This window comes from Podarcis vaucheri, assembly GCF_965113315.1.
Source record: "Podarcis vaucheri genome assembly, chromosome: 2".
Classification (NCBI taxonomy): Eukaryota; Metazoa; Chordata; class Lepidosauria; order Squamata; family Lacertidae; genus Podarcis; species Podarcis vaucheri.
The window spans coordinates 55163606-55188488 of record NC_138760.1 but is presented as its reverse complement, the minus strand read 5'-3'; the positions used below and the strand labels follow the sequence as shown (position 1 = coordinate 55188488).

At 45.1% G+C, this 24883-nt stretch overlaps 1 protein-coding gene and 1 long non-coding RNA gene across 5 annotated transcripts in view; one reads left to right on the top strand and one right to left on the bottom strand.

Annotated features, from left to right (window-relative positions):
- The window catches only part of SH3TC2 (SH3 domain and tetratricopeptide repeats 2), a 350436-nt gene extending 349931 nt beyond the window's left edge, over positions 1–505 (bottom strand). Inside the window, exon 1 of the mRNA XM_082213005.1 lies at positions 494–505. The gene's annotated coding sequence lies outside the window, so the exon portion shown is untranslated. The remainder of the gene's footprint in view (positions 1–493) is intronic.
- Positions 300–24178, top strand: LOC309526809. Of its 4 annotated transcripts, XR_014216932.1 has the most exons (4): positions 302–417; positions 1430–1489; positions 2100–2206; positions 23887–24178. It is a non-coding gene; the product is annotated as an uncharacterized lncRNA (long non-coding RNA). The 4 variants fall into 4 exon arrangements; XR_014216931.1 differs by lacking the exon at positions 1430–1489 and having other exon boundaries at positions 300–417; positions 1968–2206; XR_014216933.1 differs by lacking the exon at positions 1430–1489 and having other exon boundaries at positions 306–417.
- Positions 24179–24883: the final 705 nt, after the last annotated feature.

The following is a 24883-nucleotide window of genomic DNA, read 5'->3' as shown; positions in this document are numbered from 1 at the left end:
TTTCTATGTGTCATATAGAAAAACACAGAGAGGGAGGGATAGTCTTGGTGTATTCATCTGCTCAGACACCCTTTTCAGCCTGGTCAGATGAAGCTTTTCAAAGTAATGAAAATCACAAGATAGATTAAGCCAGGCCAGGAAACATCTCGAGATCTCTTCCAACTCCCCACTCCCCACCCCATGGAATCCTCAGTACACTCCTGGGCTGCAGTTACTCATGATGAACAATATACATTCTGTTCCACATGTTCTAGATTCACTGATCCAGAATACTGCTGCCTGGCTACATAAGAAGAATCACCAGCATAAGACACAGGGCTCATCTGCCTTGCACATTTAAAGCAGGATCTTTAAAGACTTCATCGCTTCCCCCAAAGAACCCAGGGGCTGTATTTTAAGGGTGCTGTGAGTTACTATGTAGTTAACTGTATTCCCCGGCACAGAGCTACAATTCCTAGAACTCCCTGGGAAGAGGGATTAATGGTTAAAGTACTGTAGGCCCAAGAGGGGAATAGGAGTCTCCTAACAACAGCCAGCAGCCTTAGCAAACTACATTCTTTGGTGGGGAACCATGAGGACATAAGAAAGGTGTTATGTACTGAAGTTCTCACCCTGGGCCAGCAGGGGGATACTGTAGATAGTTATGCAAATAAGGGATCGAAAGTGGCGTTCAGTGATTGGATAGTTTAAGAAAATTGTTACAGTTACATTGTACTGGAGCTCTATATAAGCAGGTGGCTGAACCCTTCAGTTCTGTTCTGTTCTGTTCTGGCCTGTGAATAAACAAGAGCTGTTTGAAGAATTGCTGTGTCGTCTGATATGTTCACCCACAACTTGACAAAAGGCCCGCTGGATCAGGCCATTGGCCCAGCTAGTCCAGCATCCTCTTCTCACAGTGGCCATCCAGATGCCGATGGAAAACCAGGGAGCGGAACACGAGTACAAGAGCATTCTCCCCTTCCGTGATTTCCAGCAGCTAGTATTTGGAAGCATTGGGGCCTCCAGCTCTGGAGATAGAGCACAGCCATCGTGGCTCGTAGCCATTGACAGCCCTCTCCTCCACAAATTTGTCTAATTCTCTGTTTAAGCCATCCAAGCTGGTGGCCATCGCTGCCTCCTGGGAGTTCCATAGTCTGACTATGCGCTGTGTGAAGTACTTTCTTTTATCCATCGCGAATCTCCCAACACTCAGCTTCATTGGGTTCCCATGAGTTCCAGTGTCAGGAGAGAAGGAGAAAAAACTTTTCTTTATCCACTTTCTTCCTGGCACGCATAATTTTAGAAATTTCTATCATGCCACCTCTTCACTCACCCTTTCATTAAACTAAAATGTCTCGAACTCTGCAACCTTTCCTCGTAGGGGAGTCCATCCTTTGAGTTGCCCCTTTGTGAATCCTTTCCAACCATACAATATTCTTTTTTTTTTTAGGCGAGGGGACCAGAACTGTATGCCGTGTTCCCAAAGTTTCCATGGTGACTGTTTAAAGCGGCACGATACTTCTCTAAATGTATAGCACAAACAGAGCCACCATCACTAACATATAAAGAAAGAATGGGGGGGTCCACCTTGTTTGTATAAAGTGGTTATTAAAGGGAGGGGGGTTAATCAGTAAATAATGTGCATTAATTGATCTTGCCCTTAGTTATTCTCATCTCCTGCAGTTTGCAGGCAGAGGGTATTCCACATTTGTCACTGGCAAAGTGGGATTTATTCCTTCCAAGCATGTGGTTCTCAGCACTTCTCTGCTTTCCCAAATGGGGCAGGAAAAACTGGAGAGGAAGTAAATTATTACAAACAACTTTCTCTGAGTGAGTTCATTTACGTTCCCAGGCATGTAGCTGGCAACAGCCTCAGGCCTCTCTCCCTCCCTTGCCCCACCTCCCAAAGCTTTCCCTGCCACCCCTCCTTCTTTCCTCCACTGCCCCCCCTTACTGGCTGCCTCTCTCCCTCCCTCTTTCCCTCGCAGTCTTAATGACTTCCACATGGGCTTCTGGCATTCTGAGCATTGTCTGAAATCTCCAAATTTAGAAGAAATATGAAAATTGTCAAGCACGCCTTCCTTAGGGGGTAAAACCAACATTCGCTTGAACTGTCGCAGGTCAAGGCAGCGGGACCACGTGACCAGCCCCCAGCCAATGGCTGCCCTCAGGACCACTGACAGATGAGGCCGTCAGCCGTGCAGCATCGTCTTTCAGCTCATATAAGGTAAAAGTAAAAGGTTTTCCAGATTCTGAGCAGTGAGGGAAAAGTTTTCACCCAGGACCCCTTGTGCCAGCGGCTTAAAAAAGGAGTGTCAACACTGGTCTTCCAGTGTGGCCCTCTGTGTTTCGAAGAGAGGAGACGGCGCCCACCTTCCCCATCCTCACCAAGGGCCTAGTGCATGACAGGTGTGGGCAAGCACAGGTACGTTCCTACCTACTGTCTGTGGATGCATAGGTGTGAGTGGGTGGTTGCATGTTTGTGGCAAATGTGTTCTACAGGTACATGGGTCTGTGTGTTGAATGTCTAACATCTACTTGTACAATACCCATATAAAAGCAATATAGGTGGTGACTCTAATGCTTCCCTGTTCTTAGATGTTGTGCTAATAGCTGTGCCCCATATGCAATGACTTTTCTTCTAACTTCTGCATGGTGGTAGAATTATTTTTGCATCAGAACCGGTTCTTGTTCTGGGATGGGAACGGAAAGAAGGAATAAAGAGTGATGGAGACAAATGCACAGAAGAAATGAAAAGGTTGAGAATCTCCACCCTCAAAGAGTTTTGGAGCACCTTAACTGGTCTCCCCCCATAATACACCCCTCAAACATTTGAGAGTTGATGTGGTGTGCAATGGCTGGAAATGGGGAGCAGAAGATCTAGCACAGCAGTCAGGTTTTTAAAAAAAATAACAATAATCTCCTTTTCAGCAGAATCATGACATCTCAGTCTGCTGCTGTTTGCCCGGCAGCCCCTTTCATCTCTGCATCCTGGTGTCTTTTTCCAGATGGTTATCATAAGCACTGCAGAGCGATGGATGTTGAGAACTGCTGTAGCAGAGCACAGGAAAAGAAAACGCCAATCTTCAATAAAACAGCATTTTGTGGGAAGCATAATTAGAACGTACTCAGGAAACTTAAGAAACCTCTTTCCCCTGAGAGTCCCCTACCTGCCCAAGCTCCCCAGGGCTAGCTCTGAGCAAGTTGCACTGACAAATCAATGGTGCTGCATCCTGCCCTGGTATAAGGTAAAAAAAGGGCTGCTTCTCCCAGAATCACCAGACAGCACTACAAAGGCTGGCTGCTTGGCTCTAGGACGCAGATGTCTCCGGGAGCTGCTGGCATTTGTTTGTTCCAAAGCATGTTCCAAGTTGGGAAAAATAAAAAGCAGAAGAATTTCCAACCTAGACTGCCCTCCCCACCTCCCACCCTGAAGTGGAAAATGGCAAATGGATCATTCTGACCTCCCAGGAGTGCCTCACCAGTATGCAGTGGTCCCAAGACAGATGTTGAGTTGCTGAATTTAGCGTGCCAGCATGTAGTGATCTGGGGGTGGGGGATGCCTGGTCATTTCAGGCACTTCTGGTGGTGTGTGGCAATGCCCGACTAGAACTGCAGTCAGGGGCTGTCCAGTGGAGAAAGCTGGCACACACCAGCCAAAGGCGCAGCAAGCAAAGACTTCACAGGTATCCTAAGAGTTGCTGGGAGGCAAGGAATTATCTTTCTGCATGGTAGAACACTGGGGTAGCCAACATTCTGGGTTACTCCTCCCAGGCCAACATGGTCAAGGATGCTCAGAGTTGTAGTCCATAGCATCTGGAATGCACCATGTTGGCCACCCCAGTATCATACTGTGGAACCTCTGGGGGTAAGAAAGTACTCTGGGTAATAAGCCAATTTACTGCCCTGGAGCCCAGGCAGTTTCCCATATGCACAAGTCTAGTCTTCCAACAGGCCAGATTGACAACTGAGCAGTCTCCTGACATTTAAGAGTGACTGGTGGGCAGAGCAGGGGCTGATTCTTCAGCCACTTAGAGCAATTCTGGCACCCAGTTCCAAAGCACTATGGGCATAGAGGACCGACCACTTTAGTGCCTTCCAGCTGGTAGGTAAGGAGTTCTTTTCCAGAACATGCGTGTGCAGATTTCCCAAAACAATTATCGGTAGGAAATTAGGGGGAAGCTTTGTCTAGACAGGCTGCATCTCTGAATTGCTCCTGGACAGAGCAGTATTTCCTTTGCCACTTGCAAAAAGTTGTCTGGAGATGATTTAAGTTTCTTCCTTTAAAAAAAAAAAAAACAACCTACAGCTTGCAAAATACGTTTGCAGCTTCAAAACTGAAAGGCTTGGAAAATTGGTTCTGTCCAAGAAAAGAAAAGGGGGAAAAACTGCCCTCTGCCCTCCCCTTTTCCTTCAACATTTCTACACCAGCACTTTCTTTTATTCCTCTTCAGAAGCACTCTGTTTAAAACGGCATAGAAAGAATTTGTATGTGTTGCCGGTGAGTCACTGCAGTAATTTGTTAGGTCCTCTTTGCTCATTCTTTTTTTCTTGTACTTTATGGATTAAAGCTGAAGCAGTCGGGAAATGGTCGAAAATATGCACCTCTGAAACGGTAGACAGGTCAAACGTGACTTTCAGGTACATGAATGCTGGAAAAAGGCAGGAATTATACAAAGAATGGATTCAAAAACACTTGCAGGTTTTGTGTCCTGTGTAACAGCCTTTAATGCGGAAGATAAGGCAAACCCAGCAGCACTTAGCCTCTTGTACAGACACGCTGCAAGGTTATGTTATCGAAGTTTATTTATTTATTTTTAATATGTGAGCAGGGAAACTAAAGGCTGGAAGCGGCCACCAGCTTGTTACAGAATAGCCCTCTTCACACGTTATGGTAATCAAATGGAACAGCAGTCCACGTCTTCACTTCCACTGCCAATTGGGGTGGCCAATGTGGTGACCTCCAGATGTTTCAGACTACAACTCTCATCAGTCCTGAAAAGCATAGCCGGTGGTCAGGGATGACAGGAGCTGCAGTCCACATTGGGAGGGTACTAGGTTGGTTACCCTGAGCCCAGATTCATGGCTTGTGAAAGAGCCTACACATGGAGCTCATCAGGCAAGGCAGGGTTCCCAAATGCATGTACAGAACCTGGGGCCTGCACAGTTGTACACACACAGGCTCTTTCACAAGTTACACTGAGTGTGTGTTGGGGGCACAGCAAGTCTCATCCCATTCTCCCATTGTCTACAGAGTTGTTGCGCATCACCCCAATCTCTGAATGGTGCAAGATTTCAGGGGTTCCAGGGGCTTACCCGGGGTTCATGTTTCCTTTGGAATGAGGGACAGTGGAAACTGTGGTATCTTTATGATATATGGTTTATTTACACATATATTCAACCTAAACCTACAATAGAGGGGTTCACAGCATCAACACCCCAAGAAGGTCTTACTTCACCCATAGCCACAGCTTTGGATTCAAGCAGAAATCAATCCTGTCTCTGTTTCTGGTTTCCACCTGCTTCTTTCCAGCTCCTAGCTTCTAGCTCACATCACTCAACTCTCCACTCTCAACTCTGCCTTTGTCCTTCTAACCACCTGCAAGTTGAAGTTTGTCTTCTCACACAAAGCCTCTTCCTTTGTTCCCCTTAATGGCCCGTCACCCAGGCTGTCATCTCACCAGGAACCTAGCTTGGCTATTCCAAGAATTAGAAGGGTGCCCAGGCATCCAGTCTACCCAGCCCCAAATTGATAACCGAGTGTTAATGTGCTTCAATGTGTGTTAATCAGAAAGTAACAGGCAGTGTTAATGAACGTACGTATGGTGTGTGCCATATGCCTGCTGTGTCACATGTGTTTCTGGCAGACAGTGCAACTTGGTTTTACTACATGCAAACACATATCTACTTTCCATAGCTCTTCGTGGCTATATGGAAATATTTGATCACATCTTCTTCTTCTGGGACGCGGGTGGCGCTGTGGGTAAAAGCCTCAGCGCCTAGGGCTTGCCGATCGAAAGGTCGCGGTTCGAATCCCCGCGGCGGGGTGCGCTCCCGTTGCTCGGTCCCAGCGCCTGCCAACCTAGCAGTTCGAAAGCACCCCCGGGTGCAAGTAGATAAATAGGTACCGCTTACCAGCGGGAAGGTAAACGGCGTTCCGTGTGCTGCGCTGGCTCGCCAGATGCAGCTTTGTTACGCTGGCCACGTGACCCGGAAGTGTCTCCGGACAGCGCTGGTCCCCGGCCTATAGATGTGAGATGGGCGCACAAACCCCAGAGTCTGTCAAGACTGGACCGCTCGGGCAGGGGTACCTTTACCTTTACACCATTCAGCACTCTGTTCCTCTTTGACTCTCATGGCTTCCACCAAAGAATCCTGGGAACTGTAGGTTGTTAAGGGTGATGAGACTCCTAACAACTCTCAACACCCTTAAACTACAGCTCCCAGAAATCTTGGGGGGAAGCCATGAGTGTCAAAGTGGCCTCAGATATTTTAAATGGATGATGTGGACACTGTGTGATATTTTAGATACTGGTATTGTCCAAAGTAAGTGGGGACCATAATAATGGACTCAGAAATGTTGCTCTGTCATATTATTCTCCACAGCCATTCTATTATCTCTCTATCTGTCTGCCACCTTTCCGATTATTTTTCCACGTTAGGCTTATAGTGTTTTCGTTACACATTTTGCCTAAATTGCTTCATAACATGAATCCAAAAACTATTTAAGGATACTCATTCAGATTACAAGTCTCTCTGCTCTGCTTTTCATTCTCAAATTCATATAAATCAGAGAGCTCATGTGTCAATGGGGGAGAAGAAGGGGAGGAGGAGGGTGGATCATTTTAGGAGCCTCTTTGGAGCAGCAGACCTGTAAAATGTCCAGTGTCACACTGACAGATTTAATTGTAAGAAAATGTACTGAAGTAAGGCTGGAGAACAGGATAATTTCTATGGGAGAAACTCAAGAATTTATAAGTCTTCAGAACGTAAGTGCTTTGCTGGATCAGGCAAAGGGCCAATCCACTCCGTTCTCACAGTGGCCAACCAGTTGCCAATACTTCCATACTTCCACACAAGCATTTCGTACTTTGGAGGCGAGGGGAGAGAGAGAGAGAGAGAGAGAGAGAGAGAGAGAGAGAGAGAGAGAGAGAGAGAGAAGCTCCTTGGAATCACACTGTTGTTTTCATGGGATGCTGCTGGGGATGTGACGCAGGCAAACTCCTGCAACTGCTCATCACCAGGTTGTTTTGCAGTTTTTGTCCATATGAATTTTTGCCTTGGGTGCTATTACAGCACATCCTTTGGGTTTTGATTAAATGCTGTGAGTACAAGTCAATTCTGATAGCATTGGCATGGTCTTCTCTTGGAGCAGGGGCCCCTCTATGCAGTCTGTTCTGCTGTCTAGGGATCTTAGCAGAAGACAGCCCTGGGCGGTTAAAGGATTCTTATAGACAATGAGGAAATAGCCTGCATTTCTAGTAATTCACCTACTGAAATCCCATAAAGATATTGTCCTTTTAAAGAGAACTTCACTCTCATGAAACGGCACAAAACAGTCAGCATATCATATGAGCCACCACTAACATTTTGCTCCAGCAACTCCCATTTTCATTCCGTCATCTATTTATGGTCATTATGGGAGGGGGGTGTCTTCTCTACTTCTTCCCATATTTAACAGTGTCAGCAGAGCCTGGGGGAAAATGGGTAAGCCAGCACTCAGCAAAGCTCAGTTTTGCTTTGCCTACTGCCCATTAAAGGAAGTGTTTTGATTATCAGAATTATACATTTCCTCTTCTCCCTTTCTTCCTCTTTTTCTCCCACCCCCTTCCCCTGTCTTCTGAGCACAAAGCGATAGTGATGAGAGGAAAGAGCATTCTGGGGCGTCAGTGGAATGCATATGTAGGGAACATGCCTCCATCAGTGGCGTTTTCATTTTTTTAAAAAAGGAATAGATAGTCAAAAGTCAAACAAGCTGATCCAATGCATTTTTGGATCCTCCTGGTCCTTCTCCTGGGAAATCTCAGATTGGTTTTGTAATGTAAAATATTTTTAAAATTGATTTTAGATTTCCCTAAAGTAGGACCGGTAAGGTCCGAAAAGCATTGGATCAATAAATATATCATTCAACTATTCCACTGGATTTTTTTGCTTCTACTTCCAGTTCCTTTTTGGGATTCTCATTTTTGTTGCATTTTAGCTCCTACTGCAGAGACCAAGCCAAAGGGGGATTATAATAGTAGGCAAATAATCAATCTTGTACCTCCAACTACTCCAGTTTCTGAACTTTGCCCCTGGTAAAACACCACCTCCCATTTGAGTCTTGTGGGGATATGTAGGAGAATGCCTTTTTCTTGACAATGTATACACATGTGCATGGTGGTTATTGGGGTTCAACTGTCTACCTGAGTCCCCTAGAAATTGAATCTCTAAAGGAAGGAGGGCAAATATATGTTGACTCTAGTGCACATACATGTACCGGTAACTTGCAGGCACATGGTGTCAGCACACTGCTCCAACCTCTTTCATTCCCTTGCCTTAATTGTCTATCCAATTGCTGCTGAATTTGTCCATATTGCAGCTCTTCTGTGATGCATATAACAAGATTTGTTCTGAGATTAAATGTTTAAGTAGACATTATATAAGGAAACTACTAATAGTCAATTTCCCTCTGCAGCAGGTAGAGGGAAAGTGATGCGTAGGGGGTGTGAGGAGAAGGCAGCTTAGGCAGCGATCTTGGTATGAGAACAGGAGCATGATTCTGAGTATTTTCACTTGTGAAATGTTGGAGGGTATATGCAGGAAGGGCCATAGAATGGTAGTAGAGGAGATGCTTTGTACACAAAAGGTCCCAGGCTCAATCCTTGGCATCTTTAGATAGGGCTGGGGAAGCTTCCCTGTCTGAAACCCTGGAGACCTGCTGCCAATCAATGTGAACCATTCAACTGGCAGGTTGGAAGCCACTACCAGATTACAGCCTGATCTAAGGTGGGTCACAAGAGCAGCACCACTACCATACAAATATATATACAAGCCAGAGCACAACTAAATGCAGCACAGCCATCTTCTCAGAAAAACTCTTCACAAGCTCAAGAGGTCAAGACACGAAAGCTTTAGCAACTAATCTACACTTAATGACCCACCCAGTGGTATTCAGAATATCACTCATGAAATCACCCAAGATATCCCTCAAGTAATTAAGGAACAAAAGAAGAAAAGGCACACTAATCTAGGAACTTCCTCTTTGCCCAGAACGTTGGAGGCTATACACCACACCCCTCAACAGTATTTATAGGAACTCAAACACCAGACTCTGCTCTGTTCCAGTAACAAGAAGCCGAAAGCACCAGCCTGAAGATGACGAGTGAGACCTCGTCGAAACGTCGCACAGACACCCCGACTCTTACACGGGAAGACACCCGAAGACACCAAAACCTGCATATATATATTATATATATATATATATATATATATATATATATACACACACACACACACACACACACACACACACACGAAATATATATTTGGGTTAATGGTGGGTCCTGGGTCTGGAAAAGTTGGAGACCACTGGTGTAGACAATACTGAGTTAGATGGGTCAGTGGTCTGAGTGTGACATGTATAGGGAAGGCTTCCTCAACCTCAGCCCTCCAGATGTTTTGAGGCTACGATTCCCATCATCCCTGACCACTGGCCCTGCTAGCTTGGGATCATGGGAGTTGTAGGCCAAAAACATCTGGAGGGCTGAGGTTGAGGAAGCCTGGTATTGGGCCTTTCTCTTCTCTTCTCTTCTCTTCTCTTCTCTTCTCTTCTCTTCTCTTCTCTTCTCTTCTCTTTTCTCTCCTCTCCTCTCCTCCCCCCACTCTCTCCCCTCTCTCTCTCTCTCTCTCTCTCTCTCACACACACACACACACACACAGTTATTATCAGTGTGTTCATTGCAATTAGCCGTTTCACCCAGTAGTCCAACAATGGTGAGTTATGACATCACCAAGAGCGAACTATGACTTCATAATCCAGCTAAATTTGAGTAATTATGTACTTGCATGTACTTACCACCAGCATTTTATGAACAGACTAATATAATAACAAAGCTCTCTCTCTCTCTCTCTCTCTCTCTCTCTCTCTCTCTCTCTCTCGTGTGTGTATACAGGTAGGATTGCCAGATTAAGACTGCAATTCTAAGAATACTCACAAGGGAGTAAATCCTAATAAACACAGTGGGGTGGGCTTTCATGCAAGCACACATACAACTGTGCTTTAAATCTTCAAAATAAGAACCTTGGTGGAGAGCTTGGAGAACCAATCTGTTCTGCAGCCATTTTGAACAAAGAGCCATCTGCTGTGGTTATAGTCAAATGAATTTTGGTTTAAAATAAGGAAGGTATGCACAGAGTCCCGAAGTGAACAAGTTGGATGTGCATAGGGGTCTCTTTCTCTCTCTTCCTTTTTTGCGGGGTTCCCAATTGTGCCGAGCAAGTCTGCATACATGCAAGTTGTTCACAGGATCTGTTCACAGAGATTACTAATAACAGAGATTACCAAGACAGGTTCAAAGTCCTTGTATTCATTTACAAAGACCTGAACAACTTGGGCCCAGGGTACCTTAGAGAGCACCTAAATCCTTATATCCCAGTTTGATCACTGAGATAATCCACAGAGTGTTGCTGGTTGTCCCCTGAGTTGGTGAGGCTCATTGGACGTCATCATGAAACAGAGCCTTTTGTGTGATTAGCCGCATCTTGTGGAATGCTCTGCCAACAGAGAGTCAGCAGGTACCTTCTGTTTCAACCTTTAAACGTCTGTTGAAAGCTCTTCTGTGCTGCCACGCTTATGCAGGCAATTTAGAAAACAACTTTCTCTATTAGTTAGTTGGTGGTTATTTTTTTTACATGTTTTTATTATATCTTCCTACATGCATAAAAATGATCAGGGTCTATTAGTGCAGCTCCCACTGGAGGATTTCTAGTGCTTCATCACGTTATTGGATTTATATGAAGTCATGGTGAGGGAGTGGTGCAAAAGTGAAGGCTGGTTTTAAAATGGTGGTTTTAAAATGCTGGGGCAGGCAAGATGGGCAAGCAGTGTGAGCAGAGACAGCAGCCCCTAGTATACGTATTATTAAAAACTGCTTTGAATTTTTAAAATGGTTAATAAGGTTGCCATATTTTGAAGAGCAAAAAAGAAGGGACATTTGTCGACTTCTACTTTTAACTATGGATCGCTATGATGACTACCCATGAAAAAGAGGACCTATCAATAAATAAACATGTGCAGGTTCTGAGCAGAGGCAGTGGGTTCAATCCTGGCCCTACTTCATATGCTTCAATTTACACAATTGTCAGACATATAAAAAGAAGGGGAAGTATTTGATGGAGAGCTGCCCTCCCATATAGTGGAGAGTGCTGGTGGTCTCCCTTTATATCAAGGCTTGGCACACATAATCTTTCCATATGCAGGAAACAAAGAGTCATGGACTTTATCACCATTTCAAATGTCACTCTGGGGACTTCCCCTTTGTATTCCCTTCTCTTTTCTTCAAATGCTTCGCAACAGATGGACGTCGCCAGTAAAAAGAGATCAGTCTCCTCTAACGGGCCTAGTGACGTGACTGTGTCTCCCTTGGGAAGGAATCCTGCAGACCATTTCCTCTGTCCTAGGAATGTAATGTGTAAACAGATCAAGAGGTGTCACTCCCAGACCTACCAGTTCACATGCCCCAGAACTGAAACTCTTTCTGCTATTGCAGTCTTGTTTGACTTTTGACTTATTTTTTATATTTTTTTACTGAGTTGCATAGCAGTTACATCCCAGCAAACACTGGGTGCCCTGGGGCCAGCCCTACCATTAGGCAGAGTGAGGTGGCCACCTCAGGCAGCTTATTAAAGGACAGGACATTGCTCATTATTGAACATTGTTGCATTGTTGCTGTTAGTAAGGGGTGGGGATGAGAGTTTGTACTCAGGTGCCAAAGTAAAATAGCTAGTACTCCAGCTCCCATCATCCCTGACCATTGGCCATGCTGGCTGGGGCTGATAGTAGCTGGAATCCAACAAGAGGTAGAGGGCACCAGGTTCCCTATCCCTGCAATACGTGCAAAAATAGCTTTTCCTTTTTTCTTTTTTGCCTTAAAGCAGCAATTCCTAGAAAACAGACTTTTTTACCAGCATCTTCTGCCGACTGAATTGGGCTGAAACAGTTAAGAAAAGATTAAGATCATTGGGGTATTTCTGAAAGTATGGAAAGGGAGAACGAGCAGCAAACTGGGAAGCTGAAAGATGTGGTGTAAAGCTAGTTGGGAAAGACTGAGAAGGAGGGAAGAAAATTTATGTGGGATGGGGAGACTCTAGAATATGGAAAAGGTTGAGATGAGACAAAGGCCTGGGAAGATGATGCAGGAAGGAGCTGTCTGTGTCACGGAGAGCACATTTTGTTCTGAGCTGCGCTATCTGCTGGAAATCTATATTGCTCTCGGGAACAAACTTCATTGCTCGTGGGGGTGGGGGGCCTTGGCTTTTCCAGACCCAGCAGCTAATCCTCTCCTGTGCTGCCCCCATTTGCATTGCAGAATGTAACTAAGGGCAGTTTCAGAGAAGCACAAACAGGATTTTCTAAGGGCTGAAACTACATGTTACCGACAAAGGTGTGCACTTAAGCCCAACTGCAGCTCCTTGTAGGGTTGTCCAGGAGGGGTTGATTTGCAACATAAACACAGCAGGAGATGGGAGGTACTTGACCATTTCCCCACCAGCTGCTTTCCTGATGCTGCAACCGTCACCAGCATCCAGCCCATTCTTCATTCCCATGGCTTCCCGGTGGCTCGCAAACATGAGCCTTGAATTCTGTGTGGGACTAAGCAGCTTGTGGGGTGGGAGCTGCAATGGGGAAAGGGGAAAGCACCTCCTCTGCCTTTGACTTCTCCACTCCAAAACACCTGCTCCCGACTTTTCTAACAAAAGTGGTCATCAGGGTTTCCTTACACAAATTTGCATGTAATGTTCAATTTCACCTTATGAGAAAAGAGTTGCTCTTCCACATGAATGAGACCAACATCGTGCTATGTCGTTTTTTGTCCTTTTTACCAGGACCTCTTTGCTACCTTCTTGAGTAGCCCAGTTGCCCTGACACAGCTGACATATACTACCTTGAACTAGACCCCTTGCATTTCCTCTAGCCCTGTGAAAAACAATAGGCATGGACAATGAGCTCATAAATGAGGGTACATGAACCAACACAAAAGAGCCATTGTCAATAAGCTCTGTAGGTCAGATGAACACAAAATCTGGGGCAGTTGACAGGTTTCCAATTGCTCTTTTGCCACCATGTGCCCATTTTCCTTTTGAATGCTTCCAGGTGGGTGTTTTATTGTGGGATCAATGGTCCTCATGCATGCACGTTTTTCCTTGGTGTCCACCTAATTATGTTGACCCATATGTTATCCTCATTTAATCAAGATTTATTTATATTTACAAAAGCATTTACATACCACCATATCATAAAACGTACATCGATACAACACATTTTAAAAAGAAATGCAAACATTTCCCCAATACAGTTTTTAAGGGTTGTTTTTTTTTAAAAAAAAAAAAAACAACTGTTGCCAGTTTCCCTGGGTGGTGTTTTTTGTGTGTTTTTTTAAAAGATATCTGAACAGCCTGTTTGTAATATTAAACCCCTGCCTGGAAGCATCCTTTAATCTGCTTCTGAAAGCAAGAGGAAGAAGAGCAGCTGTGACTCAGCACTGACTCTGTTCCAAGCATAAGCATTCTCGAGGTTTGTGCAATGTTGTTCTGGAATGAAATGGACAGCGTCTGGGCCCAAGCCTCCTGGCAGCTCAAGGCCACATCACACTTTATGGCCCAGATGTGTTTCAGTGGGCTCACTCTGTGTTATCTAGTGGATGCCAGAAGTCTGAAGGGGAGGCATGCATCCATAAGCAGGCCGAGCCATTCACTGGAGAGCACCAAGTAACTGCATCTCCTAAAATAAACTGGTGTAGATTGACATCCCTCTGGACAAAGCACTTTCATGTTCTGTGCAGGCCTTGCCCAAAGTTGATACCATCCCATACCCTCCAACATTTCTCTGATGAAAATAGGGACATCCTATTATTATTATTATTATTATTATTATTATTATTATTATTATACCCCACCCATTTGACTAGGTTTCCCTGGTCACTCTGGGCAGCTTCCAACATATATTCAAACATAATAAAACATTAAACTTTTTTTTTAAAACTTCCCTATACAGGGAAGCCATCTGAGCCTTCAGATGGCTCAGGGTTAGATAACTCCATACTGTCGAAAATAACGAGGTCCTGCCATTACCTGCAATATTTCCCCAATGAAAATAGGGACATCCTAAGGAAAAGTGGCCCATTCCAGGATCAAATCAGAAACTGGGACGACTTTCGTAAATCCAGGATTGTCCCTGGAAAATAGCGACACTTGGAGGGTCTGCCATCCCCGTACCAAACAACAATCCTGACTCATGCTATTATTCCTCTTGCACTCACACAGTTTTCAGAAATATGTAGAAATATGCACAGTCATGAAAGCCACTTGGTTTATGCCACATCTGCATACCAGTTTATATATGTGTGTAAGCAGAGGCGCCATCTTCTCAAGTTGATTGAGGGGGTCTGATGCGATTTCCTGATGTTATGCGTGTGACGTTACAATGAGCCAGGGGGCAGAGCCAAACACCCTCTGAACACTGAGGGGGCAAGTCCCTTCAAAAACAAACAACAACAAGAAAGCCATTAGGGGCCATAACTGCCGCGGCTCTTAGGAGCTGGCGGGTATCTATGTAGCCATCATAGAAACTGATACTGGTATAGTGTTGGACTTCTGTATATGGTGATGCATTTAACAAATTAAAATTAGAAAGCTTATAGTTGAATTCCAACACTCCATTACAGGGGGTGGGTTAACGCTTAACGGCTGTCACCAAGATTTCATCTCTTCCTCACCCTTTATATACATGCTAAACAATGAACGCCATCCTCTAAAATGAAAGTTTAATGATTAGAATTTGAATTTTGTAGTTTAAATCCATGCCTGCAAATTGAAAATTGGGATGTGGATTTCTTTCAGAGTTTTCGTCTTAAAGCACACATACAATACATGTTTGAATGCCATGTGTGCAAAGATTACCAGATGCATTAAGACTCTTCTTTAATAATACCGTATTTTTCATCCCATAGGATGCTCCGTCCCATAGGACGCACCTAGTTTTTTTGGGGGGAAATAAAGGAAATTCCCCCCCTTTATTTCCCCCCCCCAAACCAGGTCAGGGAAACCAAACCAGGTCGAGGAACAGTGGGATGGCGGCGCTGCGCCTCCCTGCTGTCCCCCGAGCTTGTGGGGCTGGCCGATGTCTGCCGGGCGCGGGGGGCGCTCTGCTTCAGGGCGCCCCGCGCCCCGAGCAGCAGGCTACTATGCGCAGCATGGGGAGCCCTGCGGGAACTCCTGCAGGGCTCCAACATGCTACAGATGTCTGCCCGGCGCGAGGGGCTCTCTGCTTCAGGGCGCCCTGCGTGCTGGGCGGCAGGCTGCTATGCGCAGCATGGGGAGCCCTGCAGGAACTCCCGCAGGGCTGCCTAGGCTGTGGATGTGTTCCTGACGCCTGGAGAGCGAGAGGGGTCAGTGCGCACCGACCCCTCTTGCTCTCCAAGCTTCAGCGAAAGCCTGCATTCGCGCCATAGGACGCACCCAGATTTCCCCTTCATTTTTGGAGGGGAAAAAGTGCGCCCTATAGGGCAAAAAATACGGTAATTAAAAAATCACACTTGCTAATGTCCCTTTTGTTCGTTATGGGATGCCTTTTTTGTATCATTGCTATATAAATGAAAATTTCTTAAAGAGCATTGGAAAAAACCCCACACATAAGAACTATATGCATTTTAAATAACCATGAAGATAACTGCACAATCACAAACCTGAATCATTCATCGTGCGCTTTGTTGTATCCTTGATATATTTACACATGTTCATGTATTCCATGAACATCATGTACAAATTCACTTTATTTGGCCCTGATTTGGCCATATAGTTCAAAAACCGCAGAGGATGAGATGCCTTTGATCCTTTACTAGGAGAATCCAACTTTCAATCACGGAGCCAGAACAAAATGTCTGGTCCCTGAAGGGGAGAGGGAACATGAGAGAGTGGAGGAAGACAGCACCAAACGTTTCCTAACCACAACTTCCAAAACGCCTGCATTCCACCAACCCTCTTCTCTAAGGCCCTGAAAACCTGTGCTTTGTTCTTGACATTATGATTTATCCCGTCCAAGAACACACTGAGGAGAAGCAGCAGCAGCAGCTTGTGAGACCCAGCGCTGCATCCCCCCTGAGCCCCTTGGCTGAGCCCCAACATGGGAGATCTGGACTGCTCAGCTCTAGGAATCTTCCATTTTGACCATAAAAGGGCAGGCATTTCGCAGCCCCTGCCGGGAGGATGGGAAAGGAAAAGGCAGAGCTATTTATAGGCAAAGTGGGGGCCTGGGCTTGAACTCAGGGTTAATCAGCCTGTGACTATGGGACTAGATTGGGATCTCGCTTTGTTTTCTCATAAGTGTTTGATTTGAAAACCAAAGCCTTGGGGTAAAGGAGGAGCACTGATAAACAGTGCTCTCTGCCCTTCTATTTCCCTCTACTCCCCAAACCCCCACCCCACACTTTGTAGGGTGGCTTCACATGGTACGTTTTGTACTTGGGTGTCGTCATGAGAGTACAGAAGACACGTGGACCCCATCAAGCCTGTGTGTGAAATCTAGAAAGTGGCCCCTTTAAAAGATTTGAGTGTGGGGTCCCATTACTTTCCTGGTTCTTGCTACTGGGTCTTTCACTTAATAATAATTTTCCATTCACACGCCTCTCATACTTGGCGGGATACACACCTCGTTATTTTGTGCTCATGGGTCTGTGCCCAAGTACAAAAATGTAATGCATGAAGCCAGCCCAAGCCCCAAAGAGCAGAGGTCTGAAGGATGCTCATTGAGTGTAGTTGAGCACGAAACAATGTACAATCTCCAGGCAATGGAATTCACTTCCACAAAAGGCAGTGAAGGCTGCCAATTCAGATGGTGTGGCAAATATTCCCTCTTCTGCACCCATTTTTGCTGCTTCCAGGGATATTGGTACAGGCCTTATAGCTGATTTTCTTTACCCCGGTGCAGCACAATTAAATTTGTTACAATGGGAATAAAGAGCATCTTTCTGTTTTTGCGATAAGCCAGATTTGCATTTTAGACTGATATATCACTAGTCCTCATTCCTCATCTTGAACCGATATCCCTATGTCTCCTGTTATAAAATGAAAGCCTTAAATTGGCCTAAGTTAATTATCTCTATAAAGGGACGCGGGTGGCGCTGTGGTCTAAACCACAGAGCCTAGGGCTTGCTGATCAGAAGGTCAGCGTTTCGAATCCCTGTGACGGGGTGAGCTCCCGTTGCTTGGTCCCTGCTCCTGCCCACCCAGCAGTTCAAAAGCGCGTCAAAGTGCAAGCAGATAAATAGGTCCTGCTCTGGCTAGAAGGTAAACAGTGTTTCTGTGCGCTGCTCTGGTTCGCCAGAAGTGGCTTAGTCATGCTGGCCACACGACCTGGAAGCTGTCTGTGGACAAATGCCGGCTCCCTTGGCCAGAAAAGTGAGATGAGCACCGCAATCCCAGAGTCGTCCGCAACTGGACTTAATGTTCAGGGGTCGCTTTACCTTTAATTCATCTTAAACAAGTTAAACAATTCATTAGTTAAACAAGTTGTGTTCACAGTGAGTGCCATTTTTAACATTGATACTTTTAGTATGCTCAGATGTGGACCAGACACATTATTGTATAAGTCAGATAATGTGTCTGGGTAACTTCTATCCAGATACACTTTTTTAAAAATAGCAATTGTTTGTATTTGATATAGTTTTACTAGATGTTGCTAAAACTATTTTGCTTTGATGGTAGTAGTCTGTTGTTGTTTAGTCGTTTAGTCGTGTCCGACTCTTCGTGACCCCATGGACCAGAGCATGCCAGGCACTCCTGTCTTCCACTGACTCCCGCAGTTTGGTCAGACTCATGTTTGTAGCTTCGAGAACACTGTCCAACCATCTCATCCTCTGTCGTCCCCTTCTCCTTGTGCCCTCCATCTTTCCCAGCATCAGGGTCTTTTCCAGTGAGTCTTCTCTTCTCACGAGGTGGCCAAAGTATTGGAGCCTCAGCTTCACGATCTGTCCTTCCAGTGAGCACTCAGGGCTGATTTCCTTCAGAATGGATAGGTTGGATCTTCTTGCAGTCCATGGGACTCTCAAGAGTCACCATAATTCAAAAGCATCAATTCTTTGGCGATCAGCCTTCTTTATGGTCCAGCTCTCACTTCCATACATCACTACTGGGGAAACCAAGGCTTTAACTATGCGGACCTTTGTTGGTAAGGTGATGTCTCTGCTTTCTGCTTTTTAAGATGCTGGGTAGTAGCCTATGTTTAGTCAAAATTATTGCAGAAGTCGCAATGGATGTATTTCAGTATTTGATCTGTCATATCCTTTTATGTAGTTGGGTACTTTGTGGAATGTAGTCTTGTTTTTCTTTGATAATTGAGAAAGTTTTTTAGGGGGAGAATCTTATTCAAAGGGAAAATTGGATATAAATGTCTCTTCCTTGAAGCATCTCTCACTCTGACTTTTGGGAGGTTGTGTATCAACTTTTGCTTGTTGATTCTGGTAATTATGGTTTAATTAGGGGTGGGGGGGTTAGCTCTTCATTAATAATCAATATTTTAGATTTATACTCTTAACTTGCCTTTTATAATGTTGTTAACCTTGTTTATATTCTTTTCTGCAATGCTTAAGTTCTACTAAGCAAAGGAAAAGTATTGGCTATGTGCCTAAAGACTCATCCTTGGAGCCTAAATTTTCTGTGTGCTGATACAAAGGGTGACCAATTCTCCCATGTAATGTGGCAGTTGTTGCAGAGGCAAATGAGATTAAAAAAACGTGATTGTCAGGCTCTCTGTCTGCTACATAGAAACCACACTTGGATTTCCCATTGGAACAGAGCAAAAATGGCCATGGTGGCTATATAAGAGGATGACAGAAATTCATGGAGAAGTCTACTCTGATGGTTATGTTCTGCCTCCACTGTTGGAAACAGTAGCCTTTGAATACCAGTTGCTGGAAACTATGGGAGTGGAGAGTGCTGCTGCCCTCTGGTCCTGCTTTGGGGCTTCCCAAAGGTCTCTGAATGACCACTGGAAGAAGGACTTGATGAGACACTGGCCTGATCCAGTAGCCTCTTCCTATGTTACCACCAGCTGCCTTTGGCATCAGCTGTAGACCCACAACAGCTATGTTTGCATGTCACAGTAAGCCACAGGTTACCATATATGAGCATCTGCTTCATTCCACCCTGCCAAAGCTGGGAAGAAACAAACCATGCTCCTTAGCTTAGCATTATATCTGAACCAGGGATTGTGGTTTGGCTCGCTCCCAATATAGGCCTGTTTCTGTACCTTTCAAAATAGCTCTCTCTCTTCACTGGGCAGGCTGCTGTTGCAGCAGAATCTCTGCATGCTCACCAGGCAGGCAGGCTCTTACCCAGACCCAAGGCTCTTTTGTGCAGGCACCACTAACGGGAAAAAGCAGGAGGGGGCCACAGAAACAGACTGTGTACTCCCTTCAGTCTTCTCATAGCATCCTGGGATAGCTGAAAGGTTAGACACACTGACTTGCCTAGAGGGATCTCACTCATTTTCCCATCCAGCATGAGGGGTTGGGATTATTTCCCAGAGGATGCTCCCCCTCTTCCCCCACACGCACTGCAGGCTGCTCAGCTGGTCGGCATTCCATGAGAGTTCCTGGACAACCCATCCCCGGCTTCAGCCTCCCAAGGGGCAGAAGCAGTAGCTGAGAACTTGACTTGGGCCTGGGAGAGAGCGAGAGAATGTGGAGCTCTTGTTTTTCCAGAGAGGCTCATGGGTCACGTTCATGGCTGGGTTTGTGGTTTAGGCAGGACAGGATGTGATAGGATCAGGGCCCAAGCATCACTTATCTGGGCCCGGCACAACCTTGTGTCACAGACTGCCTCCCTCCCATCTCTCACATAAACATCTACTGCAAACAAAATGGGAGGATTGATTGGTGTCCTTTAGCTTCTTTAGCTCCCTTTGCCTCTTACATTTCCGGCCACTTGATTTGTATTTATAACCAGATGTGGCACCAGGCTGTGGGTATTCATTACACATAAGCAACAAACACCATTTCAATACTGCTCCCAATCCTTGGGACTAGTTGTTCTCTGAACTTGCATACATTTTGTGCTCTCTAAATCCTATTTGCAGCAATGGCGCCTTCTGTTCCTGGGAGCTCGATGTCCCTGAATGTTATGGTGCTTGTCCTTCCTCTCTGCCAAGAATACTTTTAGGGGCCTTAGTAAACAATAGCAGCAGCCGCCGCCACCGCAGTAGCAGTGGCTCTCACTTTCTCTAGAATCAAAGGTCCGTCACGATTATGGCATTTGTAGCTCTTTCTGCTGCAAGTCTCCTGCTGCTCCTGGTTGGCTCTTTCTCCTTCCATATAGGTCCTGCATCTGCTTCTCAACCCACTTTTCCTTGTGGTGCCATCCACCACTGGCACACTGACCCCAGAGGGTTGTCCATGAAGGAATGAGACCCTCAGACTGACACTCCTGCCCTGCACAGGGAACTCTGCCACTTGTTGTTTAGTCATTTGTTTAGTCACCCCATGGACCAGAGCACGCCAGGCACTCCTGTCTTCCACTGCCTCCCACAGCTTGGTCAAACTCAAGTTGATAGCTTTAAGAACACTATCCAACCATCTCGTCCTCTGTTGTCCCCTTCTCCTTGTGCCCTCCATCTTTCCCAACATCAGGGTCTTTTCCAGGGAGTCTTCTCTTCTCATGAGGTGGCCAAAATATTGGAGTCTCAGCTTCAGGATCTGTCCTTCCAGTGAGCACTCAGGGCTGATTTCCTTCAGAATGGATAGGTTGGATCTTCTTGCAGTCCATGGGACTCTCAAGAGTCTCCTCCAGCACCATAATTCAAAAGCATCAATTCTTTGGCGATCAGCCTTCTTTATAATCCAGCTCTCACTTCCATACATCACTGTTGGGAAAACCATAGCTTTAACTATACACTACCACTTGTAGTTCAATGTTATAGGAAATGCCAACAGGAACTGGAGATCTCTGGGTGTTGTAGTTACTGCGCGAGTGGGTCTCTTACTAAGGAAGGTACATGGCCCTTAATTGCTCACACCACAAGTCCTAGAGTTTCTTGCTGTGGTGCTCGTGTCCTGCTCGTGGGCTTCACATAGGCATCTGAATGGCTGTTGTAGGAACAAGATGCTGGAGCCACTCTGGATTTCCATACCTGGAAAAAAGGTGTCCTTCTCCAACACTCCACCCACCTCACCCCTCTCCATTGCTTGGCCTCAGATAGCATGGGGTGCCATTTACAAGGAACCCAATTCAGTGGAATTTTGTACTCCAGCTGTGGGAAATTTTAGAAGTGGCAAATCTAGCACACACATAGGGTGGCCATTTATGCATCATTATACATATTCTATCTATCTATCTATCATCTATCTATCTATCTATCTATCTATCTATCATCTATCTATCTATCTATCTATCTATCTATCATCTATCATCTATCTATCTCTATCTATCTATCTCTCTATCTATCATCTCTATCTCTCTATCTCTCTATCTCTCTATCTATCTATCTCTCTATCTCTCTATCTCTCTATCTAAGCAGTTCTGTACTTGGCCTTTTGATGCATTCCCCCCTCAAACCAGCTTTGATTGAAGTTGAGAAAAACAACCTGGCTGCATTTTAACATGTAAACGGCCAAAGATGGATAACAGATACATCTAAAAGGTATTGATTGGTTCATGTTAGGGATGGGAAATAAATTCAGTTCAGTTCACATTCAAAGCTGAATCTGTTCAGTTTGCACTTTCTGAAACAATACAAGAACTAAAACATAGCCAGCCTTTGAAATTCACACTCCTCCGAATTTTGCGGTGTTGTTTTCCAACCAAACAATGCTTATTAAAATGCATATATTAGGGGAAAGTGTGCACAAAATTGAATATATTAGTGAAAAATGACATACAGAAATGCATTATATGAGAAGAAAGTGCTTGCAAAAGTGTGTACATAAGTAAAAAATGCATACAGAAATGTGTTTATTATGAGAAATTCCCACGAACATGCTGGGGGAAAATTCATGAGGGTTTTTTTAAATGCAAGTTGCTGCAGATATGTGAAGAACTAATTTATGACTGGAAAAATAAGAAACCAAGAGAAGTGAAATTGACATCTCTAGCCCATGTCCACTTGTTCGAAAGTGATGGGGCTGTGCCTGCCTCTTGTGTTATTAGCGTTGGCATCATTTAGCAAGAGCTTCAGAGGAGTAACATTGCATAGATCAATTCCTCTTTGCTATTAAAGCATTTTCGTTACAAGACAGTATTTTCTCCAAGGGGCCATGTGCACTAGAATAAGCTCTTCTGATAAAACAGCCATCATTGCCCAAAGACATTACAACTCATAAGGCATTATTAACAAATCTTGCATTTCAGTTTGGACAACGTTATACCTCTTTGCATAGCCCCTGGGGTGGCCACCCCACCATACCCACACCCCTTTACCTGACCTTGAATCACCCTAAGCATGTGCAATAGGGTGCAGTTTTCTCAGGTGAATGCAATGTACGCAATACAGAACAGATTAGTTGACTGCATGCATAAGAAAAACGAGTTATGGGGGTTGGGGAGAGGATGCAAAGCAAGACTAATTATTCAGTGAAATGTAATTGTTCGTATACATGGAAGATGTGCATGAATAGTATCGACACGTGCAAATGAAAAATCCTGTGGACTTGACTACATTGTATGTTAAAGAGGTGGCTGATTCTGCACCTATTGGATGCAGTAGAGGCTTTTATAACCGTATCATGGCTGGAAAGCAGGTCTATCAGCCATCACAGCTAAATGCTACCTCCATGTTCAGAGACAATATATGACTTTATACCAGATACAGGGGCAAACAACAAGAAACATTGCTCAGCCTCTAAGCTTCACAGGGACATCAGGTTCAGCTTTGTGGGAGGCAAAGGGAGTGCTAAACCAGATGGACTCTTGAGCTAAGCTTGTGTCCTCTAACCAGTTTTCTGCAGAAGGTCCAAGGCTAGTTTCGTACACTATAGCACACAGTAGGGAGAGAATGGCAGCATCTTGCCCTGAGCACGAATTAGTTCTGCTCTCCCACTTACGAGGCAAGTGTGGGTTTGGGTTGGAGCTGTTCGTCCCCAACTACCATGGGTGGCTAATGTGGTGCAGTGGTTAGAGTGTCAGACGAGGAGGTAGGGGATCAGGGTTCAACTCACTCAGCCAGGAAGCTGGCTGGGTGACCTTGGGCCAGTCACCTTCCCTCAGCTTGGCCTACCTCAGAGGGTTGTTGAGAGGATAAAACGGGAAAGTGCAGAAAAGATAGGATATGAATGTAATAGTAATATTTTAAAAATGAATCTTAAGAGATAGGGTTGGTTTTGCATGGTTCATCATGTTCAGCTCCTTTATACGTTGAAAGTAGCGGGGTCTTATAAGAAGAGGTGAACGGTGTTGTGAATGGAGGGAGTCAAGCACTTATCACAGAAGTGAGATTGTCATTTCCTCCGTGGGATTGTTGAGGCTTCCCATTGCTGTACCTCGCTGTACGATACCTGAAAAATACTTGCTTCTCCCATGACTGGTGGGGAATTAGTACCATGATATCTCCAGTAGGTCACGTCCAGACGAGGGAATTCAGAGTTGGATATGCCTTTGACCCTTTTGATGTAGCTCTTGGGATCACTGGCTGATACCTGTTCTTTTCTGCATTTCTTACAGGATTGGCTACTGGGGGAAGCAGTCACACGTCTGAGGATTGGAAGCCTTGCAAAGGACAATGAACAGCCAATCTTGAGGAAGAGTCGCAGGTGGCAAGCTAGCTCAGGATGCTAGTCCACAGCAAGACTGTGACTGGTGCCAGTCCATCAAAATCTAGTTTCAGCCAATTTTGCTTCTCTTTTAAAATGAGCGTGAGGTCATGATATCATTGTGAGTGTAATGATGGTAATGATGTTATTGGTCCAATATGTTACACTGTTCAACCCTGCCGTAAACAATCCTAGGAAATGTAGCTTGCTGATGACCGGTTCCTGGCTACGTTAGGTTTCTCACAGACAGAACTATAGTTCCTACAGTTCCCTGGGGAGGTGGACTGGCCTCTGAGCCAGTTGAACTGGCTACAGTTCAACACAGAACTAGGCATGCCTAAGCCCATTCTAATCAATTATCTAAAGTATGCTTAACCAAGCTTTGGTTTATGGCTGGCATGGGTTAAGGTGGAGGCATGGTTAGGAAGGTTAGGAAGATGAAAAGAAACACTAGATGTCACCTTCCACAAATGGCTGTGGTTTTTTTGCTTTTCATTTTATGTTTGCAGAGATTTATCATTTTTGGAAACTATTTGGGCAATGACGTCTTGTCCTTTCGTTCTCCCTGTCCCTTTGACTCATTGTGGCTCATTCCCAAACTTGGCTTTAACTTTCGGTTCCCAACCCAAATCTATTCTCTGTCTGGATATAATGTTGTGTTTGGCAGGGTTTCTGAAACACAGATTTTACAGATCGGGGAGGTTTTGGTAAGTTTTTCAGATGATCTCAAGACTTGGTAAGCCAGTCTCTCCTACCTTTCCTCCAGCTATGGAATCAGAGCTACAAAAGAAAGAAAGAAATGCTCAGATCCTTTTCAGAAGCCAAGCAAAGATGCAGATGTGGCACATATTGAATGGACACCGGTAATTTCAGAGAAGGTCAATGCATCAGCATATACAGGAGTGTGT